General features: G+C 38.9%; 1 protein-coding gene across 2 annotated transcripts in view; it reads right to left on the bottom strand.

Moving 5' to 3' along the window:
* Positions 1–19,469, bottom strand: part of COL8A1 (collagen type VIII alpha 1 chain) — a 96,085-nt gene that overhangs the window by 36,469 nt on the left and 40,147 nt on the right. Inside the window, exon 3 of one of the 2 annotated variants that reach the window (XM_065062470.1) lies at positions 942–1,057. The exons of the other annotated variant lie outside the window; for it this stretch is intronic. The gene's annotated coding sequence lies outside the window, so the exon portion shown is untranslated. The remainder of the gene's footprint in view (positions 1–941; positions 1,058–19,469) is intronic. 2 annotated transcript variants of the gene reach the window in all.

The following is a 19,469-nucleotide window of genomic DNA, read 5'->3' as shown; positions in this document are numbered from 1 at the left end:
CGCCTGTTTGTAGAGTCAGTTTTATGTGACTCTACTGGTTTCTTATCGGACAAATGGAGGGGGGTTTCTCTGCAAGAGAGAAACATGACTTAATGTGGCGCTCATCCTCCTTAAAAGATGTTCCAAAAGTCTGAGGAATTTATGTGATTCATTCTTAACATGTGGATTCTTTTAATTAGCTATCTAGAAACCCAAACAGAGTGTAGGACGCTACTGCAATGCAGCTTGTTAAGCAATAATGCATTTTTTCTTCCAAAAGTCACACTTGATAACAAACAATAGTCATAGGCATAAGATGACTGTGGATACTATGAGCTAATGTCTAGTTGTCAGACGCTTTTCCATTAAGGCTCAGAATGATGTTTAACATATTCTTCCCATTATTGAGCTAAACTAAACATTGTATCAAACATGGATTTCCCAATGAATGTCACTGCTGTTTATTTTTACATGTGCATACATACGGAAGCAGACACGTGTACATGTGCATTTTGGATATCAAAAGTACATCAATAAAATAGTTCACTCCTTCCTGGGTATACTGGTTTTTGACATTTCTTTTTTAATGAAATCTGTTCTTACTCTTTCCTGACTGTAGAAATAGAATTAAAACAAGATTATTTAATTTAAAACAAGATTCCTTGAACAAATGAAATGCCAAAACTATATGTTCTCTTTTACTAAACAACAGAGAATGACTGGAAGAGCGGACTTCTTTAATTATCTAGGAAAAAAATGCTGCTGAGGCTGATCACCAAAATTTGTGTACAGTATATTTTTCTAATCAAAATTCAAAAGCTTTGGTGTATAGCGAACACTTCAATAACTTATCAGAGCCTGTGTAGGTGATAGCTTTAAGACAACTTCTGTTTAAAGCCTATGTGCTTTGTTTTTGACACTAGGTATAATACATTTAGGATTTCAAAGCTGGTTATACTTACATTTAGATTTCAGGAAAGGACAGAAGGAGGACAGGTCGTTTGCTTTTCACTGTAAGAGACCTAGAATTCCTGATTGTGTGAGGCCCGTTGTTACTTTGTCGATTTTAAGTTGGTCCCTAGGGGGAAAAGAAAGCTTATAAGAGATGTATGAGCACACTATCCGTTTTTGCAGAAATATGAAGGAATATCAGCCAAGATATTCAAATATAGTGGCTTAACATATTCTTTAAACTCCATATTCAGGCTTCTTATTCAAGGTCCACTGCTCAGAAGTATGAAAACCTGGCAACATGTTCACCTTGAGTAGCTTTTTTAGTTGCTCAGTCCTGTGAAAACCGATGTGGCAGTTTGAATATGGACTAAGAATCCCAATGCTTGTTATTTTTGTTGACAATCCTGTAATAATTATGCTGTGAATGAAAATATGGGTTTGGATTTCAAGAAAAGTGCCTTGAGCACTTTGTTGCCACCCTACTGTAGAGACACTGCATAGCTTTTTTCAGATTACTAGGTATAAAACTGTCAGTTTGAAGGACAGCTGAAAACTTTTACTTAATCTCATCTTTCTCCACATACGTTGCCTGTATGAAAATGTACATGCAAGCCCTTTCATGCTATGTGCAACATGAAGCCATGAACTCCCAAGAAGCTTGGATTGATACAATGTGCTTGGAACTGCCATGCAAGGTCCCAGTCATGACTGCACTTGTAATGGGGGGATGCTAACAAGGGGAGCCACAGGCAATGCTAATGTCCTCTATAAATATAAAATACGCTTAGCTATTTTATAGGCTAATCACTCTCATGCAGCTGCTCCCAAGTCATATGTGCTTCACCTGACCCAAATCCCACTGACGTGACTGGGAAGAGTCTCTGTGATTTGGTGGGCTCAGCTGCCACAGAGATATTTAGGGTTCAGTGTGATAAAGTCCTGGATGGTGAATTCTGGAGACCTGTGCTCCAGCTGGAGTGTGAGCAGATACTTGAGTGCTTTGCTGGATCAGAGCCAGGGAGGTCCCAGCACCTCTCTGCAGAGCCTCTGCCCTCAGCTGCTGACAAGACGCTCCTTTTGCTGCTCAGTGTCCATCCTGGATGAACCCATGGGCAACTAGAAAAACAGCTCTTTGATAAGCAGGGTGATGCTTTTCACCTGCTTATTAGCTTTGTGGTCAAAATTGAGATATTTGGCCTAAGATCTTCCTTGCCTGTGTTTTTAATCTCCAGAGCTGGTTTTCCAGCAGTCAGAGTAACTCCAGAGAGCCAAACATACCCGAAGGTATCTCTCCACTTACTTTAAACATTTTATCAGCTAGGGCAAAATGAAAACTCAGATAGTGGCTTCTAACCTCTGCACAGCTGAACTTCAGCAGTGCCATGTACCCCAGGACCCAATGGGCCCTAGTGACCTGTGCCCTGGGTGGCCCGGGCGCCAACAGACTATGCTAACCTTAAAGGGAGAAAGCATTTGGAGAGGGAGGAGAACCAAAAAGGAGTACTGATTTCACAAGGGAAACCTGCAGGTAGCTTGACTGTTTTACCCAAGATTTATTGCAGCTCATCTGAAAGGTGTCCACTACCCCCTGTTTCATCTGAATGCCACACCTCAGCTCTTGTAAGGTCTCTCTTTCAAATTTGACAAAAGAATCAATTCAGTTTTGGTCAAAACCAGTACATTTTCACAAAAGAAGCTTGAATCTTGTAGACAGAGGAGCGTTTTCTGCCAGAAAGGAGATCTCAAAACATCAGCCCAGGTACCTCCAGAGCACAATCTTGTCAACCAGCCCTTGAGATTCTGGTCACTGCCTGCTGTCTGTTTCTCCATTTCAGGTGGCTCCAGCTGGCCATCTCAGCCCCAGCATGGGCTCTGAGAGTTGCCACATTATGGCAGCCAGGTGGGTGCCTTCCTCACAAAGCCCAGAGGCCCCTCAGAAAGTAACTGGCTGCTTTCCAGGCTCTTTGGTTTCTATTAGGGATTAGTTTAGTCATGGTAAAGCCTTCTGACTTCTGGTGTCAAATTAATTTTAAAAAAAATCTCTGTAATGATTACCAACTCAGTTCTCTGTCAATATCAGATCCGTCACTGGACCTTGATCCACCCTTGTTTTGGTGGATAATCCATGGCGATTCTCTCTTGACTTCCTCTGTCTCTGGCAAGTGGAACCCTGTTCAGTTTGTGGTGCAGTTTAGCAGATGCAATGCCAGCTGGGGAACCCATAGGAGATAATGCCCGGGTACTGTGGATTATTTGCAATCAGTTTCATCTAATTCATCTGAGCTGTACAAAGAAATGTGCATTTGGCACTTTTTCTGAGAGGACGCTAAAGCCTGGAGAGCAGAAATTGCCAACGCATTATGCACAACCTCATTGCCATTTGCTTCCTAGTTTTATGAAGAGTAGCTTTTTATTGTTTATCCTGCCAAACAGGCCTTCTCCTTCAAACAATGAGTCAATAATTCAGAACACATCTACACCCATTCATCGCTTCTAGAGACGGCTCTGGGCTCTACAGTTCAGCTCCAGCTCCAGAATTCACTGCAGCTTGCAGGTGTTTAGGTTTGGTTTGGCTTCTTGTGTGGCTGAAGGAAAGTCACAAAGAAACAAGTAGCTTTGAATATTTAGCAAGATGAGAGAGCTGCCAGATTGAAGGGGTTGGCAAGCGACTTTGCCTGTGCCTAAGGAGAGAGGGATTAGGCATTTCAGCCAAACAGTTTGTTCCTGCCTCCTGTTTGTACCATCCATGCTGCTGTTGCTGCCTTTGTGGGATTAGAGAGAGGGTAAACGGGTGCCAGCGTGTACCAGAGGGCCCCAGCACAGCAGCACCAGCAGCAGCAGTCACACCTGCCCTTTCTCCTTCCAGTGGCAGCAGTATTTCTTTGGCTTGCTGCCCAGGTTCCTGTCCCTCCAGGACCCCTCCTTGACAACCAAGAATGTATAGAAAAATGTGTAGTTGGTGATGGTGGAGACAGTGGAAATGAAGTGAAGGTCTCTGAGTGTCCTGCCTCTGGGGAGGGAGGGAGGGAGGGAGGGAGGGAGCGAGGAAGGAAGGAAGGAAGGAAGGAAGGAAGGAAGGAAGGAAGGAAGGAAGGAAGGAAGGAAGGAAGGAAGGGAGGGAGGAAGGGAGGGAGGAAGGGAGGGAGGAAGGGAGGAAGGAAGGGAGGAAGGGAAGAAGGGAGGAAGGAAGGAAGAAGGGAGGAAGGGAGGAAGGGAGGAAGGAAGGAAGGGAGGAAGGGAGGAAGGAAGGAAGGAAAATAAGTGGTCCCAAGGAGAAAAGGCACCTGTAGGAGAAGAAAAAGTGCCCTGTTCCCTCACAACCTCCTTACGCACAGGCCCCTCAGTCCTTGAAAAGCCTTCACAACATCACCAATGCAGTTCCCATCTTTCTCCCTCACGTGCCTTTCCCCATCCCACACCACCACTGCTACCCCTGCCTGCTTTGTCTGCTCCAAGGATGCCCTGGGCTGGTGCTGCGAGTTTGGTTTTGCTACACAGTGTAACCAATGAAAAAACAAATTCTGGCTCTAGTAAACCACTCAACAGTTGCCCACTGATTTTTTTTCTGAGAGACACTCCTGGTCACTTTGAGGTGTTGTCCTCTTTAAAACTCAGAACTGAAAACCTATAATGGTGCTATAAATATAAATATAAATATAAATATAAATATAAATATAAATATAAATATAAATATAAATATAAATATAAATATAAATATAAATATAAATATAAATATTTTAACCAGAAAAGAAATATTTCATGATAGATTTCCTACTGATATGGTCCCTGTCTCCCCTCTGTTACTGAATCACGTAGAGATTCCGATATGTATATTAGGACTATTTGGAGAAGTTCCAAGTCTAAAGCTGTAAGGAACATGAAGCAACACAGTAGCTTCAATATAAAGCAAAAAGTAACAATCTTTCTTGTTATGGAGAAAGTAAGTCCCAAGAAGGCTTCATGGAGAAACAAGGGAGGAAGGGAATATGAAAGAGCAAGAGTGAGAGAAACCATTACTAAGACGAAACATTAGGTTTCCCGATCAGTAGAGTTTCGTCTCATTGCTCTGCTTTTAAGAATTACTTAGGGCAAATTAATAGCTGAAAGGAGAGGGGAGAATTTGTTTTCTGTGTACTAGATTTTCAAGTACAGTAAGGTGGCACCCACTGTCCTCTCCCTCCCACTCTGCTGCCTGTAGGTGTAGTGTGGAAAACAACATTTTGTGTTTGCAATTCAAGTGCAGAAAGGTAAAAGCAGAAAGGCAGAAAATCACAATATTCTCTAACACAGGTTAATTTAAGTAGTCACATAAATACAACGTCTATTTTAATCATGTACCTAAGTTCTGCTGATTCAATGTTCTGCCCAAATGCAAATGACTTTTGTGGAATGAGGTTTGCATTGAACTGGATCTACTTAGTAAAGCATTTCAATCTAGTGTTTGAGGGAGCAAAGAGGAATCTGGTCAATTGCTGCAAATGCCTTTGCAGCAAAGTCACTGCAGCACTCATGGTTTGTGCTATATTCTAGTGAATTTTTAAAATTTTTGTGAGAGAGAACTGCTGTGGGATAGAAAGCTGGTCTAAAGAAAAGTCACAGGAATGTGAACACATAATTACATCTTTTGAAAGTAGCGTGCTACACAAGATTTCCTAAACTGTACCAGAAAACACTGACATCCTGGAACTGACATTTGCAATTTGAAATACCAACTTTCCAAGCAAAATTAGTGTTCTTGTAAATATTTCTGTGTCAAATTTGGGACTAATTTTGGACAAGACAGTCCATAAACTCTACATTATTTCTTTTTCCCATTTATTATTTCCTTTTCCAATGTTCCAAGGATGACAGCTGTGATATTTAAAAGCTAAGAAATAGTAAATTGAAATAGCATGTTTTAAAGTATTTATTACAATTAATTACAATATATATAAGTTGCTTTAATTTATAATTCACTCCTTTCTCCTGATTTTTTTTTTTTCTTAAAGTAGCTATGATTTCCATCCTCCCTTGTACAAAATATACAAATACTTTTACATAACTACAGCTTTCCTCTAGTCAGACACCAAAATAGAGGGCAGAGGATATGAAAATTGCTTATGACAGATGAGTCACATTAATATTTTGTTCTAAGTCATGAGAAAAATGAGACACAAGGGGTAGGGATCAGAACAGATCAAAACCCTCAGTGCTTTCTGATCCAAAACCACAACTATCTATTGAGGTGCAAAATGTTCTTTTTTCAAATAAAGTGTGAGAAAAACACAAAGAGTTTTGTACTGCAAATGCTGGCAGCACACAATGTTGCAATTATTCTTAATATTTTGAGATGCTTGAGTCATAACCAAAACTTTAAGCAACACTGAGGTAAAAGCATTTTTATATTCTTTCACACACACAAACACTGAGTTTGTTACAGTTGCTTCAGAAATGGTGTGCCAAGTTTCTACCAGTGGCTGATAATAAAAACAGAAGGGAGGGATGTCATGACATCCTCTTGCCTTTTTTCTTTTTTCCAGCGTAGTAAATTCAGAATCAAATAGTACTCCCATTAGCTTTATCAGATTTCTGTGCTGCTGAAAAAAATCTTGTATATTCTGTGTTTGAAAAAGGATCATTCTGATTGCCTTTTACAGGTAATTTACTATTTTAGTGCTGTGGCTAAATTAGTCTGGATATGAAGCATTATCTTGCTTCCTATTTAGGGGACAGCAAATTAGGATCAGTCACAGTGGGTGCATTTTCAGTAGGTCACCACTCACTGTTGGACTTGAGAAGAGACATTAATCACTCCATCTGATATGACCAGGCAATATTGTCTGTAATTTGGGTCACTGCTGTGTGAACTAGGTATTCTGTTTCTGAAGACCTGAGTATTCTCCTTTTTCATTCCCTCTTCTTGACCTCGTATCCAATAGAGAACTCAAGTCAGCAAGATGGTTAAGCATCTTAAACGAGCTCTACCTTCTTAATTTGTTCAATACTTTGGAATTGTTCTATATGTATAAAACATATTTCCTATCATCTATCCCATGTCAGTAACTTGATTCTTTATGATCAGGCTATGAGAAGCTATTAGAGTGTGATTACAACTTGCTTGCAAATGGATATAGTTGTTGTACTTTTCTTAGTCCATGAAAATTCAGTGATTTAGCTTTTGTTTGCCTGGAAATGTGTGAGATGCTTGCTTTTGAGGTAAACACAGACACTGGGTAATGGTAGACCATTTCTTTAGTGACACTGGAACTATCACAAGATGTGTTTCTTGTTAATGGTGGCTTATAACTGTGATAAGCTTCTCAGGCTTTTCAGCCAAAGCAATTCCTACAAAACCACCTCTCCAGAAACCTTAGTAGGAGCACGCTGAACTGCAATTAAAGAGTAGGCCTCTGAGTGCCAAGAAGATTATAGAGAGGTATTATTGGTCCAGACAGAAATTTTGCCAGGCCTTCAGGACAGAATTATGTATCACTGTGTGTTTCTCTCTGATGTTTCTACACCGTAAAATTGGACAGAATTTCAAATTCATGATGAAATCTAAGCTCTGTGAAGAGTACTGAATTTCTGTCTTGAAATTTTTCCTGATTCTAACTAATATATACAAAGATTTGCTAGTGCCAGCTAAGACTAGCTATTTCTGGGAGAGGTACCTGTAAAAGGAAACAGTAGGTATAAAGGGTGTAGTGTAATTTTAGTCAGGTCATTTATGCGTGACTCTTAATAAACAAAGAAAAAACCAGAAAAGTAAACTTTCCAGTTCCTTTCTGCTGCCAGCCTCAACAAATCAATTCTTTATCCATCCTGGAATTTTTATCAGCTTAGTCTCATATTATAAGGAAAAATGAAGTGAAATGCACATTTTTTATATAATCTAATCGAAAGTCAGAACACATAGCTCGCTATTATAGTGTGCAATGACCAATGTGCTCTGTTTACCACAGGTATAGGTAGCGTTCTTTACCCCGATTGACACAAGCCAATTCTTGCTATTTTGTTTATTTGTTTGGCTACACTCCCTGAACTGCACCACATCCTTTTACGTAGTTTGCCTTAAAAAGCTACATGATAGCTGTAAAAGCTATGCTAACTTTTGGATAATATATTCAAAAGAATTGTTCAAAACACCATAAATATAATCATGATGAAGTATCAGAGCAGAGAATGACCTTGACTCTCATCTGTGTACTCAGCATGGGCCCAAACAAACAAGCAGACAAGAGTAAATTCTATCCTCCATTAACCAGATAACGGAATATTGGACACTTTACATCTGTGATCTTTGACAAATGGAAAAAGTGTAAAGGAGATGAAATTGCCAAACAGTTTCTATGTTGGTGTTATAGAATCTCACACCATATAGGAAAGGCAAAACTTTTGTGTCCAAGTTTCTAGCTCACTGACTTGATAAAGTATTTAAACTTGAATCTCATTTATTTTTTGAGAGTAATTAGGTGTTTATACCTGTACATGGTTGGTTTCTTTGCTGAATCAGGCCCTGAAATTAAACTGGTGGAAATGCCCATATACTTAGCAGAGAGCAAAATATCAATTACAGAAAAGCACTTGTTTGTTTGTTTGTTTGCTTTTTACATATATTTTCTACAAAGTAAAAAAAAAAAAAACAAACAATAAAACATACTCGAACAGATGTGTGTTTTCTACTTAGGTTGTGATGAGGAAATGAAAAGGAACATGGTCTACTATTACTAATCAAAAAGTAGAAGTGTTATATTGGTATATTTCACCGTAAAGTAAAACGCTTTCAGGTTTATAGGGAAAAAGCACTGAGAATATGTTCAAAATGCCACCCTTGGAAGTAAAATGCCTCTGTGGACTGTAAAGTATGACCTCCCCTCCATCCCCCTTAGGGATTCATGCTGTTTGTTGTCCGTTCCTTTTAAGGCAAGATTTTAGGAGTTTCCCATTACAGGCAAGCAGGAGAATTCCTCTCCATGCTAATATAGTACCCGATAAGCTTATTCTAGTGGCTTATTTGGTCATCACTATAGTAGTACCTAAATACTCACATATTTATCTTCACAGTACCTTGTGAGGTGGGGAGGCGGTACTGCCCCCATTTTGTGGCTGGGATGAGGCTAAACCGTCCCCCAAGATTGGTCAGGAGGTGTGTGAGAGATGTGGGTCATAGGAACAAGGTGTTCCCTGCCCCAGGGCAGTGCCTCAGCCAGTGGCTCAGCCATCCTTTCTGCAGGAATATGAAGCCTTATCCAGGACCAGCAGCACAAACGCGGCTTGTGTGTTCAAAGAAATTGTCACACATCCCACCTCTTGAGTTGTGTTCCACTTGTCCTGTGGTCTCACCCAGATCTTGTGTTCCCCTGTCCCTCGCCTCCCTAACCCCACAAAGCATAGCCTGCACTTTCCCAAGCACTGACTTATTTTTATCTTAGGAATGCCATTAGCTAATTAAAACTTAGAGTACACACTGTGTTTCAACCATGTTTGTGATTTCTATTCCAAAATCACACTTGATGTGATTATATAGGTGGTATTTGTAAGTGTGATGGTACTAGACTCCCAGCTGTACTGCTGTGCAAAATAAAGGCTTTAAAGAGACAGCAGTTGTAAGGTGAGGTGTGTGACAAGTCAGAAATGTTGCTCAGATGTCACGTATGAGTAATGAAATAAATAGTACAAATGCCATTGAATATTTTAATTAATAAAATGGGCTGCTAGATACGAGAACATTAACTAATGACTTCAAAAGAAAAAGATAAAGATTTTCTAAAATCTGTACAATAATAGACAGCACAGGGACTGCAAAATACAGTAAGTACTTTGACTTAGTTGAAGTCCTACAAACAGTCTAGAAACAGAAAGAACATTTGGATGGAAATATAACTAAGCACAGATCCTGGAAATAATTCGGCTATAAAAAACCACAGGATTCCAGGCTTCGATGAATTCCTGAGACCATTCTGTAAAGATGTACTAACTCAGATTCTAAGGAAAGATACCTCTTCTGAGTTGGACAGAAAGATTTTGGTGATATGAATGTTTCTAATCATAATCCTAAAACTTGTGAAAATTATGAAGGTATGTAGAAAGTACAGATCCTGAAGACGGATTGCAAGACACTGGCAACATTCTGGTCAGCAGATTGGAAGTAATATTCTCGAGCATAAATAAGTTGTATCACTTTACATTAAATTAGAACAAGTTCATAATGATGTTAGCTCATTGATTTCATTTTACATTTTCATAAATGTAGAACTGAGTCTAATGGCAGCCTTTTCTGGAGGTGGGAAAAAGGATTTTGATAGAGTGGAGTGAATTAGCTACACCCAAACTGTTGTCCATACTGTAGCTATCTGAACGTGGCAATGGAACTTATCTCTTCTGGATTTCACATTGCAATTAGTACTAAAATCAAATTTGCTTGTATACAGAAGAACAACTCCTGGAGTTAACCCCTCTTTCTCTTTCTTTTGTCTGCTATTTTGATCTGAATTCATTCAAAATCATATATCACACCAGTTGTAAAACCATTTTCTAGGTAGGTTCCACCTTTCTTCCAGATGACATCAAAGTGACATCACAGTCAAAGTTATCTATGCAGTTGTAACTTCCAAGGTGGATCTACCATTGTTTGTATATAATTTAGATGTTACTTGTGGCAGAAAATGAATCTGTCCTCTGTTTCCCTGGCTTAAGCTATTGAGAATTTAACAGACTTAAATACCTTCACTGGTGTTCAATTCATAGGGATTTGGGGAATTCCTATAGATTTAAACATTATTATTGGTTTCGTGTGGGATGACCTCAGATACCACGTTTGAAAGCAATAGTCTAAACCTATGTGGGAGCACAGAGTTAAACAGAATCTTTGGCTTTTGGAAACTGGAAAAATACCAGCCCTTCCCTCAAAAATTGATGAATGCAAATGAAAATCTAAAACTACTTATCTTTCACAGCAGCTGGTTAATGCATTTAATTTCTTAGGCAATAACAGTACAAGGTTGACTGGGATAAGTTTTATGTTTGGCAAACATTAAAAAGATATTTCAGATCTTAGCAGCATAGCTGCCAGGTTTAGTAGATACCGTATTTGGTTATGATAACAGTAAAACAAAATATATGGTTATTTTAATATGAAATTGGACTTGAATAGGACGAAGTCTGATGAAGGAAGATGGGTCAAATTGCAAATCTAACTGATAGATGTAACTGTTAGAGATCAAAACCAGCAACAGAATTCTGCAGATATAAGCATCCTGTTTTTATATTACTGTTTCCAGGTGAATTCTTATTGGGGAAAGAAGCATAACATTTCTGAGTATAATGGGATGACTCTGACAGATCATGGAGAATATTAGATATGTTTTGACATCCAAAAATGACAAGAAAAAATGAATCTTTCATTCTTTTAAAATGAGCACTTATTTGAAGAAATATAGGAAGATATCCCTGTTGGTTGCTTTTTCACAAAGATGAAATCTTCATTAATTAGATGTATGAATTCTTGCAGGGGTCACCAGTTCAGTGAGCATAAATGTCTCCAGCAGAGGATGTCAAATACAATGGTTTTTAAGAACACATGTGTCACCTACATGGTAGATCCTATTCTGAGACTGAAAAAAAAGATAGGGGGAAATTGGGCAGAACATGTAGAGGTATGTAGTCAGCTTATTTTCAGCAGCTTAAAAGCATATGAAAAAGTCTTGTTAGATAAAGGACCCATCTTCCACAGAAGTCATATCAACCAGCAGGCAAGTGCGGATGTCTCTCCATCTGCAAAACGATTATATTAACATTTACCTACCTCATAGTGGAAGCTGGAAGAGCTTAATTAACGTGTACTTTTTTAAAGCTCTTAGATTGAAAGCTGCACTAGATGTCCAAAATATTTGTTAATGTTATTATTTCTATACACTGATGATTTGCTCACGTTTGCCACAGGCCAGCATAGAAGCCTACTGGATACAATGCAGTATTGGACACTTCACCAAATGAGAAGCTCAGCAGCATAAACAATAGTTCTAACTGGCAGGGTGCTTTGGAAGATCCACTCATCTTAAGGCTTTATTGTAACTCTTTGGCCATACAGAGTGGAAATCAGCCTCGATTTATGATTCTATTAGCTCCAGAGCCACTAAGGAACGGGGAGCTAGAGTTTGGAACAGGGCTGGGAAGTCATTCCAGCAGCACACAATCTCATTTGGGCAGATGTCACAACCTCCACCTTGGACTGAAAGCTCAGTATGAGCTGGCAGAAAATACATTTTTAATAAGCTCGATATTAAGACAAATTCTGTTGTTTGGAACTACTAGCAAAGACACCTGCTGACAGCTGGCATTAAAGTCAATGGCACCTGCTAGACACATTGCAGGGAGAGAGGTGAAATTTGATCCTTGTTGAAGTCAAGGGAAGTTTTGCCATCGACTTCAAACACACCAGAATTTCTGTTACAATTATTAATGATTTATGTTTGTATCTACAAAGTTACAGATAGTTTATGAAACTTTTATACACCACCAGATATCCATAATTACAAATAACGGGATTGCTGAGATACCAAAGGAATATAATTAGCATAATAAATACCTAGTAGAAAAAAATAGATAGTCCACACCTTGTGTTAAAAATGGATTGATTCCGGAGTTTGATATCATCCCACATGGAAGTCATAAAACAGACCATTCAGTGGCATTGGTGGTTGGTGAAAAGCACTTTTCAATGCTTGGATGGTTTGTAACTTCCAGTGACAGGCCACCATCCAAGAATCTGAGGGGCAGAAAAAATTCTTGTGCATTGACTTTATGCAGTAAATAAATTGCCTGACTCCTCTTTAAATGTATGTAAATCCATGGGCTTTGATGGAGATCAGGAATAATTTCACCAAACCAAGCTCTGAGGAGAACCAGCTCTGGTCTTTGTATTTTGCCCATTGTCTCTTTTATTCCTCTATATTTCAGTATTATCAGTCTCCTGTAAACATCTACATTTTTAATTGAAATTTTATCCAAAAATTTGAAGCTTTTAATAACCTGACAATAAAATCTCTGCAGATGAGTCTGTTAAAACATCCCTGTTTATTGTCCAAAGGGAGCAAATTTGCATGCAGGTTTTTGACTATGCTGAGAGAATGTTTCTGTCAAAGTAATTTTTTCCAGTAAAATCTCAGAGCACTTGCTCAAGATGCTGATCTGACAGATGAACTTTCACAGGCTGAAAAGGTTTAGACTGGTTATGTGCTTCCAGTGCATATATCACTAGCTCAACACACAGAGACATGTGAGGCTTTTATGCAAAGCCTGGACAAGAGCCTAACACCTCATTTCAAGCCGTGCACAGTCAGCCATTAAGCTGTGGCAACAGCCAGCCAGTCTATTATAACGTAGACATGAAGAAGAAATTTTTTGTAATGGGGGTGGTAAAACACTGGCCCAGGTTGCCCAGAGAGGTGGTAGATGCCCCATCCCTGGAGACATTCCAGGCCAGGCTGAACGGAACTCTGACAACCTAGTTGAAGATGTCCCTGCTCATTGCAGGGGGTTGGACTAGATGACCTCTGAAGGTCCCTTCCAACCCAAACTGTCTTATGATTCTATGATGATTCTATGATTATATATTGTGGACCACAGACAAGAAAACCATTGAGAAAGCACTATTGAGATGTTTCTACTTATGCTCCTTGCAGAAGAGTGTCTGGTTGCTTTGGTGTGGTGTAACTTACATCCTGGCCAAATATAATTGCCCTTGAGAATATGAGCCTGAAAGGTTCAGGTGGAAGAGTCACGCCACTCCTTTCCTGTGCATCAGCAGCAAGGATTCTCTCTCCTGGTGCTTTAGGACTAAAACTGTCGATACCTTCTGTGCATGACTATGACCTTTAGATTCTCTCTTTCTTTCTGGTTGAAGATGGAGAGATGCTACAGAAACTACATTACCTGCTCTACGTCTGCTGCAATCCGAGTTTTAGAGGAACTCGCAGTGACAAGGCAATACGATAACACTTAAAAGGCACTTCCATTTTGGTGTCTAAAGCAGAATGAAAGCTTGCGTTCACATGAGGAATGGAAACTAAGTTGACTCTGAAAATTTCTTCCAGAATGACTGTTGTAAAGTGATCCCATCACCACAACGGAGACACTAGACTAGATAATCTATGTTGCTGTGATTCCTCAGGAAACGCAGCAGCTGCTGTCCGGTCACAGTGAGCCTGTGACAGATTAATTCACCAGTCCAGTTTCAGAGAACAGGTTGTGGGTTTCTACTGCTGCTTAGCAAAACAGAGTGTGTTTTGCAGTCCATACAAAGGGACAGAAGAACCCTGTGGCTTCTGTTTTCTTCCCCTAATGTAATTGGTGGTGGTGGACAGTCAGCTTTCAAAGGAAAGTATAACTGTAATCAAGAGTCATTTTGCAATATGCCTTACATTGCATGTACAGGTAACACAGTCCCACCTGCTTTTATCTGATGCAATCACATCACATGTCATAATATCTTTTAAGTTTCAATAAGTACACTGTTTAATTTTTTCCTGCTTTATAGTATTTTCTGCCTAAATCTACCTCTAGATCCTGTAATACTCTTAACATATCTGCAAATCTACTACAGTAGCTACTTTATTTAAATAACAAGACTACCCCTTTACTGAGGAATTAAGCAACTTTTGTTGGCAGCAGTCTGGTAGGGTGCTTAATTCTGCAAAGGTTGTGCAAAACCCAGGCTAAACTATTGAAAGAATGTTTCAAAAAACTCAGAACTGAAGGTTTGCCCTGTTGCCAAGCAAATAAACTTGCATTAGCTCTTCAAAGCAGACCTCGTTATTCAATGGCTCTGAGGCAGTTGTTGCTTTCTCAGCAGAAATGATTGTGATTCTGTTTGAACTAGTCCTCTGGCTTTTTTTCACTGCATAAAACAATATCAGCAAAAAATTCCATGCTCTACATGACCAAGAAAGCATTCTACAATATTTTAAGTAAGTCTCTCTTTACAGCAGAAAGCACTATATTTTTATGGCAGATATTGGGACTTACACTGAACTGCAGCCTACTAAGTTGAAAATCTTCGGTACCCAGGGTTTTTAGAAGGGACAAACCAGCCACCTCATCTCAACCACCTCTTTAGGAAGCTATTGAAAAAAATCTATTTATTTTCCCATGCTATGATAATTCTTGGGATTAGAGCTCCCAGCAGCTACTACTAATCTGAGATATTTCTTTGAACTGTTATGCTGTGGCATTCACTTTTGGTACCAGTGACAATGCAATTTTACAAAAATCCATCTTCAAGATGTTTGGTCAGGAGACTCAAAGGATGTGCATGGTATATTTCACAGCGTGAAAGATATATTGTCAGATCACCAAGCAAAAAGGCAATATGGTCTTTGTAAAGGTAGTAAAGATAAGAACAAATAGAGGAATCTGTGGCCTGTGCAGTGGAAGTAGGTCCACAGGCAAAGATGAATAAGAAGGACACTTACCAAGAAAAAAGATTATCATAGAAGCTAAAAGACACAGTTGGCTAAGAAACAATGTAGAGAAGAATGCTGCAAAAAAACATCTGCACCAGCCCAAGAGAAAAAGAAAAGAAAGGGACAGAGTGATGAGTCAAGGAGACAAAATTTGGAATCTCTCAAGAAAAATATTGGAAGTATCACGCCTGAATGTAAAAAGAGTTGTTTCTGAAAATAACTATTAGAAAGTGACAAGGCGAGAGTATCCCTATTTGGCCTAAGTGATTTGCTTAGTGCATTGCGTTTCTGTACCCTACACATGGACGCTGCCGCTTCTCTCAGCCTGAGTAATTACTTGATCATTAATTATTCTCAGTGCCTCTCATGAAAGAACTAGAGGAGTGATCAGTACAACCCAGTGTGAGCAAGAGCACAAGATTAGACTTTAGGTCTCATGAGTTGTTATTGCTCAGCTCTGCGTGGAAGTATCTCTTTGCTCAGAGATATTAGCAGCCCGATCTCACTCCCACTCAGTTGGTGGAAAAGCCTGTGAACCGATAATATAACAAATGTTATATAAAGGTGGAATCAGCCCACTGAAAGGAGCATTAGCAGGTAAGACTGCTGTTTTCCAGTCAGGGTTTAAAAACAGTTGGATGTGGGTACCAGTTCAGTTGGGTGCATCCTGAGGTACTACAGCTGGAGAAAATGAAATAGTGTCTCTATTCTCAAGAAAATGAAGTGCCAATCACAGCCAGCTTTGTACTAATGCTGTTTAGAGCTGAAGAACAATTAGCTTAAAGCCACAATACTTTCTAGGCTAAGTATGAATAAATGTTGTTACTTCCATTTTAGAGTTACGAAAACAAAGGAAAATGGAAAGAATCGTTTGCCTGAAGGTTCCCAGCAAGTCACTGGCAGTGCCAAGCTTTAAGTCTCATGACTTGTTGCTCAGTAATGTGTAGAGGCAAGTATTTCTTTGCACAGAGATGTTAGCAGCCCGAGCTCATTCCCGCTCAGTGGAAAAAATCCAGTTCATGTCAATTCGTATTTAATTTCTAACTTGGCTTAGGTCACAACTAGACACTAAGTAATAAATGATTTTTTTTTGTATCATTCAATTCTGTACTAAAAAGCTGACTCAAACTTTGTGTTTAATATAAAGTGTGGGTAGAAAACTGCATATATGTATCAGATTAATATACATGCAAAAAGGTCTCCGCTTTTTCATTTTCCAAGAATTTGAGGAAATTCTTTATTTGTTGATATGCTGATCAGTCTTTAATTACCAACGTTTATTTAAAGAGAATACATGCATCATTAAGTTATGATATGTATGGTACTGAAACATAATTTTGAAGATGCAGTGATCTGGAGTATTTATATCATACCTGGTTTCCCATTACTTTAGTTTAAATTAAAAGAAAATCCTTAAACCTTAGGTCTTTTTTCCAACACTTTCCAAAAAATGAAAGCCTCCATTTGAAGAGCTGGTGGTGTCAGGTATTAGAGAGTTAAGGTGGGCGTCCTTGGATTAAATTTGTTAATGTCTGTCTCATCTGCTCTCTCCTATCATCTTCAATTTGTCAACAGTGTGTAGTAATATGTTTGATTCATTAGAAGTGAAAAAAGGATGGTGGAAGCAAGCAAATATGTTAGTTAAACCCCACAAGTATTAAGTCACCTCGATTTGTTTGTCTGGTAAAAACTGGCCTCTCACTGGGTGAACTGAGGCCAGCTTGATTCACCACCAAAATGTGAATCTGGAACTGACATTGAATTTGCAGATGTGCATAAGATAAATCCCTTGGATTTTGAAATAATCGACTTTACGGAGAGGCAGGAAGAATGTAAACAGCATTGTTAAGCAGACTGAAGTTAATCAGTTACTGTAATTACTACTGAAATCAATCTCAGTTTGACATCATGTTGATTTTCTAATTATTTTGTCTAAATAAAGATTAATTTTTAAAAAATTCACTTAGATTACACAAATCCAGGACATTTCTGAACAATATTCTTGCTTATAAACAAAAAAAGGAAGTGATATCATACACAAGATTAATAGCTGAGAAGTAAAGTTTTTGTGTGTGAAAAAAATTTAATTTCAGAGCTTTCAGGGGAGAAAGAGGTATAAACACTAACAGAAAACCAGCATGAGTTGGAGTGAAGAGTGATGAAAATATCAAGCATCCATTGAAAACACCAAGCATGTAATTATATGCTGTGCTTGTAGAAAGGGCGCTCTAATTGTCAATTTGGGCTTTTGGAAGTGATCATCAAAACAATGGCTCTCTTTTCTCTCCGTTTATGTAGGCTGTCATCCAAAGCTGTCAAAGAATAAAGTCCGCCTAGCAGAGCTTTTCCAGGTGTTCTCTGTCTAGTGGAAGTTTACATACAGGCTGATTCAGAGGCACAATGACTACGATTGAATTACCAATGTTCAAGTTCATTTATGCTTCCGTTCTCTGGTATTCAGTTGAGCCACAGAGCATCTTTTGGGTCATTTAGATCCACATCAGTCCTTCTAATGGGAGTGATGTACTTTACATGTCAACACAGACTAACTGATCTGGCTTATATTTTCTCTCTTGGAATGCAAGACTTAAAATAGATGCCATTTTAATACTTGGCTTTCATTTAAAGACCCATCTGCTGATGCCTGATGGAAACATTTTTACACACTCCATTTAGAGATAATTTTGCTCATATGTTATAGATTTCTTCTATTCTTCTTTCTCCAGCTTAAGTCAGCAGGAAAGAAAAGGATTTTGTCTGATCAAGATTTCAGTCTTTTTATTAGTGGCTATAGAGTGCTGTAACTTCCAGAGAAATCAATGATACTGTCACAAAAAGAAAATTGCAACCTGGTTTCTAAAAGCAATGAACTGTTATGTCTCACCTTCCTTACTGTTTTCGTTGTTGTTGTTGTTTTTTATCACTAACTCTAGCATTATACCTGATAAAAATGATGACAACATGCCTAAGTTTTGAAAAGCCTCTAATCCTCAGTTTGAGACATTTTAAGGCAATCTTGTTCTCAGAAATGAGTGGTCAGCACTTGGAGAAAGTTGGCCTTGCTGTACTGACTCCAGCTGGGCACAAATATCCAAAGTCACTCTCTCCTTTTAATGTGTATTCCAGTCATCTGATATGTGTGGAATTTGAAGCAGGTTAATATGTATCCTCAAAATGTGAATGACTGATTGCAAGAACAAAAATGGAAATCAGTTTTATGAATTATCACTGATTGTTCAAATAAAAAATAAGTTACAATTTGAGATGTGAAACCAACCTAAAGAAAAGATTGTCAAAGAACTTTGTAAGCGTAATTCTGTATTTAACAACTGAAATCAGTTTTATTATCACTGTTACCAAGGTTGTGCCAAATGCTCATGAATTACGGAGATTAGCCAACAGAAAAATACTGTTTCAACTTAAAAAACTAGTGAAAGCCATGATGGGTAAAGGGATATCTCTGCTTTTGCTAGAAGGAAGCCAAAAGAATTCTAGAAGGGGAGAACCATTTGCTGCAAAAAAAATAAAGAAAGGGTCAAATCTCAAGTAAATAGGGTAGAGTTGGAGTGTCTGGGTCTTTTGCTTTTCTAACAATCCTTCTAAAAATTCTTCCAAAAATTCTTCCATTATTCACAATGCTGCCTGTCATGTTGGGAAATGCATTAAGTGAGCCCCGAGATATGTTATAAAGGACTTCGGATATTTGACCCATGGAGTGGAATGAGTTCATGCATGAGAACCATGCATGAGTTCATTTCACAGTATCACAGTATGTTTGGGATTGGAAGGGACCTCAAAAGATCATCTAGTCCCATCCCCCTGCTGGAGCAGGAACGCCTAGCTGAGGTCGCACAGAAACATGGCCAGGTGGGTTTTGAATATCTCCAGAGAAGGAGACTCCACAACCCCCCTGGGCAGCCTGTTCCAGTGCTCTGGCACCCTCACTGAGAAGAAGTTTTTTCTCAAATTTAAGTGGAACCTCTTGTGTTCCAGCTTGATCCCATTACCCCTTGTCCTATCATTGTTTACCACCGAGAAGAGCCTGGCTCCATCCTCGTGGCACTCACCCTTTATATACTTATAAACATTAATAAT

The sequence above is a fragment of the Columba livia genome, chromosome 1 (genome assembly GCF_036013475.1).
Source record: "Columba livia isolate bColLiv1 breed racing homer chromosome 1, bColLiv1.pat.W.v2, whole genome shotgun sequence".
NCBI lineage: Eukaryota > Metazoa > Chordata > Aves > Columbiformes > Columbidae > Columba > Columba livia.
This window is presented reverse-complemented; position numbering and strand designations above follow the sequence as displayed.